The sequence below is a fragment of the Ranitomeya variabilis genome, unplaced genomic scaffold (assembly GCF_051348905.1).
Source record: "Ranitomeya variabilis isolate aRanVar5 unplaced genomic scaffold, aRanVar5.hap1 Scaffold_89, whole genome shotgun sequence".
Classification (NCBI taxonomy): Eukaryota; Metazoa; Chordata; class Amphibia; order Anura; family Dendrobatidae; genus Ranitomeya; species Ranitomeya variabilis.
The window spans coordinates 15,001-20,000 of NW_027508204.1; positions in this window are offsets into that span (position 1 = coordinate 15,001).

A 5,000-nucleotide genomic window follows, 5' to 3' on the forward strand; every position below is an offset into this window, starting at 1 on the left:
TTTGAAAAATTTTGAGAAAATCTCGATTTTGTGAAAAATGTCACATTTCCCCTACTTCCACCACAGGGGGGCGTCAATATGTTGTAAAGCACCCCAGGGCAGTGACCTAAATGCGGGTAAAGTTTGCGGTGCACGGGGGGAAAGTTGAATTTTTGGATGAAAATGCGTATTTTCATACTTTGAAAATTTCAGGCGTGTGTCGGACTTCCAGGCGGGGGCAGCCGCCGGAGGTGTACCGGGGACGCTTCCAGGAGCCTGGGGAAGCTTTTCTGGAAGAGTCCTTGACACTTTGAAAAATTTTGAGAAAATCTCGATTTTGTGAAAAATGTCACATTTCCCCTACTTCCACCACAGGGGGGCGTCAATATGTTGTAAAGCACCCCAGGGCAGTGACCTAAATGCGGGTAAAGTTTGCGGTGCACGGGGGGAAAGTTGAATTTTTGGATGAAAATGCGTATTTTCATACTGTGAAATTTTCAGGCGTGTGTCAGACTTCCAGGCGGGGGCAGCCGCCGGAGGTGTACCGGGGACGCTTCCAGGAGCCTGGGGAAGATTTTCTGGAAGAGTCCTTGGGACTTAGAAAAAATTTTGAGAAAATCTCGATTTTGTGAAAAATGAAAATTTCCCCTTCTTCCACCCTAAAGGGGCGTCAATATGTTGTGAGGCACCCCAGCAAAGTGACCTAAGTGGGGGTGAAGTTTGCGGGGCACGGGCGGAAAGTTGAATTTTTGGATGAAAATGCGTATTTTCATACTTTGAAAATTTCAGGCGTGTGTCAGACTTCCAGGCGGGGGCAGCCGCCGGAGGTGTACCGGGGACGCTTCCAGGAGCCTGGGGAAGATTTTCTGGAAGCGTCCTTGACACTTAGAAAAAATTTTGAGAAAATCTCGATTTTGTGAAAAATGTCACATTTCCCCTACTTCCACCCCAGGGGGGCGTCAATATGTTGTAAGGCACCCCAAGGCAGTGACCTAACTGTGGGTGAAGTTTGCGGGGCACGAGCGGAAAGTCGAATTTTGGATGAAAATGCATTATTTTCATACTTTGAAAATTTCAGGCGTGTGTTAGACTTCCAGGCGGGGGCAGCCGCCGGAGGCGTACCGAGGACGCTTCCAGGAGCCTGGGGAAGATTTTCTGAAAGTGTCCTTGGGACTTAGAAATATTTTGAGAAATTTCCGATTTTGTGAAAAATGTCACATTTCCCCTACTTCCACCCCAGGGGGGCGTCAATATGTTGTGAGGTACCCCAGGACAGTGACCTAACTGTGGGTAAAGTTTGCGGGGCACGGGCGGAAAGTCGAATTTTGGATGAAAATGCATTATTTTCATACTTTGAAAATTTCAGGCGTGTGTCAGACTTCCAGGCGGGGGCAGCCGCCGGAGGCGTACCGAGGAGGCTTCCAGGAGCCTGGGGAAGATTTTCTGGAAGAGTCCTTGGGACTTAGAAATATTTTGAGAAAATCTCGATTTTGTGAAAAAATGTCACATTTCCCCTACTTCCACCACAGGGGGGCGTCAATATGTTGTGAGGTACCCCAGGACAGTGACCTAACTGTGGGTAAAGTTTGCGGGGCACGGGCGGAAAGTCGAATTTTGGATGAAAATGCATTATTTTCATACTTTGAAAATTTCAGGCGTGTGTCAGACTTCCAGGCGGGGGCAGCCGCCGGAGGCGTACCGAGGACGCTTCCAGGAGCCTGGGGAAGATTTTCTGAAAGTGTCCTTGGGACTTAGAAAAATTTTGAGAAATTTCCGATTTTGTGAAAAATGTCACATTTCCCCTACTTCCACCCCAGGGGGGCGTCAATATGTTGTAAAGCACCCCAGGGCAGTGACCTAAATGAGGGTGAATTTTGCGGTGCACGGGCGGAAAGTCGAATTTTTGGATGAAAATGCGTATTTTCATACTTTGAAAATTTCAGGCGTGTGTCAGACTTCCAGGCGGGGGCAGCCGCCGGAGGTGTACCGGGGACGCTTCCAGGAGCCTGGGGAAGATTTTCTGAAAGTGTCCTTGGGACTTAGAAATATTTTGAGAAAATCTCGATTTTGTGAAAAATGTCACATTTCCCCTACTTCCACCACAGGGGGGCGTCAATATGTTGTGAGGTACCCCAGGACAGTGACCTAACTGTGGGTAAAGTTTGCGGGGCACGGGCGGAAAGTCGAATTTTGGATGAAAATGCATTATTTTCATACTTTGAAAATTCCAGGCGTGTGTCAGACTTCCAGGCGGGGGCAGCCGCCGGAGGCGTACCGAGGACGCTTCCAGGAGCCTGGGGAAGATTTTCTGGAAGAGTCCTTGGGACTTGGTGCAATTTTGAGAAAATCTCGATTTTGTGAAAAAATGACCCATTTCCCCTACTTCCACCCCAGGGGGGCGTCAATATGTTGTAAAGCACCCCAGGGCAGTGACCTAAATGCGGGTAAAGTTTGCGGTGCACGGGGGGGAAAGTTGAATTTTTGGATGAAAATGCGTATTTTCATACTTTAAAAATTTCAGGCGTGTGTCAGACTTCCAGGAGGGGGCAGCCGCCGGAGGCGTACCGGGGACGCTTCCAGGAGCCTGGGGAAGATTTTCTGGAAGAGTCCTTGGGACTTAGAAAATTTTTTGAGAAAATCTCGATTTTGTGAAAAATGAAAATTTCCCCTTCTTCCACCCTAAAGGGGCGTCAATATGTTGTGAGGCACCCCAGCAAAGTGACCTAAGTGGGGGTGAAGTTTGCGGGGCACGGACGGAAAGTTGAATTTTTGGATGAAAATGCGTATTTTCATACTTTGAAAATTTCAGGCGTGTGTCAGACTTCCAGGCGGGGGCAGCCGCCGGAGGCGTACCGGGGACGCTTCCAGGAGCCTGGGGAAGATTTTCTGGAAGCGTCCTTGACACTTAGAAAAATTTTGAGAAAATCTCGATTTTGTGAAAAATGTCACATTTCCCCTACTTCCACCCCAGGGGGGCGTCAATATGTTGTAAAGCACCCAAGGGCAGTGACCTAAATGCGGGTAAAGTTTGCGGTGCACGGGGGGAAAGTTGAATTTTTGGATGAAAATGCGTATTTTCATACTTTGAAAATTTCAGGCGTGTGTTGGACTTCCAGGCGGGGGCAGCCGCCAGAGGTGTACCGGGGACGCTTCCAGGAGCCTGGGGGAGATTTTCTGGAAGAGTCCTTGACACTTAGAAAAATTTTGAGAAATTTCCGATTTTGTGTAAAAATCACCCATTTCCCCTACTTCCACCCTAAAGGGGCGTCAATATGTCGTAAGGCGCCCCTAGACAGTGACCTAAGTGGGGGTGAAGTTTGGGTCTGATGGGTGGAAAACTGAAAAAAAGCGATTTTGTGACTTTGAGAACAAACAGAGAGCTCAAAACTTTGAAAAACGTCAGACCGCTGTCAGACTTCCAGGCGGGGGAAAGCTCTGAGGTTGTACCGAGGACACTTCCATGGCCCCCGGATTGATTTTCAAGAAAGAGTCCTTGGGACTTTGAAATTTTCCGGCGAGCTGTTTTTGGCTTCCGGGAGCCGTAGAACTTTGGGAAATCGATTCCGCTCACCGGTTCAGGGTGTTTCGAGCTAGTCCAGGTCCCAGCTACGCCGCCTGGCCTCCAAATTTCGCAAATTCGAAAAAAAAAAAAATAGAACCGGAATGAGGAAATTTCTGGCCGCCGGATCCGCCGCACGGCTCCAGGAGGTCGGACACTTTTTGACTTTGTTCCCTTAAAGTGGGGGTCGGTGTCTCACCATGCAAATACCCAGTTTTGCACACCAGCTGCAGGATATAGGAGAGAGAGGTACCTCTCGGCCCCGACCAAAATCCGTTGTTTTCGTGGTTCCTCGACTCGGGTAGGCGGTTTGGCGAGTACCCCCCTTTTGCATGGAAGTTCGCACTCGCGCCGAGACCAGGCTTCCGCGGCTCCAGGGGGACTTTTGCCGGTTGTCCGTCCCGAGTCCGAGACGCGTTTCCTGGGTCGCCCGAGCCCGAACGGACCCTCCCCACGTGGGTTCCTGTCCTCTGAGGGCGACGGTCGTCAGAAGGGGGGCAGATCCAGAGTCCTCGTCCGCAGGAGGGCTCTGGGAGGGCGGATCGCTCCTTCTGACTTTGTCCCCTCGGAGCGGGCTCGGCGTTTCTCTGTGTCGGATGTCTCCCGCTTCCGCGCCAACGGGGAGACCTATGAGAGAATCGCACCGCGACCCGGCTTCCGTCTCGAGGGCGCCCGGAGCGCGCCGGACACTCGCTTCCAGGACTCCAGGGGCACGTTTCTTCCCCGTCTCCCCCGAGGGGAAGAACGGAGGCAGGGGTTCCACCCGAGCCCCTGCCCTTTCTTCCGATCGATCTGGCTCAGCGCTCCCGGGTGGGGAGGTGGTGCCGCTCGCTCGGCCCGGGCTTTGGAGCCCGCGTCGGTTTACGGCGGGCGGTCTCCTTCCTCTGTTACCCCCCCCGGGTTTCAGGCACTCGTCCTTGGGCGCGCACGCCGGCGGTCGCCCTCCCGTCTACGGACGGAGGCGGCCGAGCTGTGGGGAGTTTGACCCGAACCGTGGTACGGCAGCGGTCCGACGACCCGCACGGGCGAACGGAGGGGCGCCCACCCACCTCGGCGTGGGGGCCCGCCGTCCGAATCGCTCCCCGCGCGGGGCAGCACAACGATCTTCTCCGAGGGCGGCCCTTTGACTTCCAGATGCGCAGCTCGTCCGCGGAGGCCCGCGCCGCACCCCAGCGTCCGAAGGGCGGCCTCCGCGGTGGGCATCGGCGAGAGCGGCGGCGGTGGGTGGCGCTTCCACGCCACCGCCGAGCTCCGCGTTTTCCAGTCTTTTCCCGAGCCCCTACGATAGTGGGGGGATGACAGACGTGCGGGGAGGCGGGCGAGTGGGTTCTCACCGTGCGGTGTGCCCCGCGGCCGAACGCCGTCGCCTTCCCCTCGTCCGCCGTCCTCCGAGGCGGCTCGGCAGGGAGCGCGAGAGCGAGAGGGAGAGCGAGAGAGAGAGACCAAGCGGACGCCCCGGAGC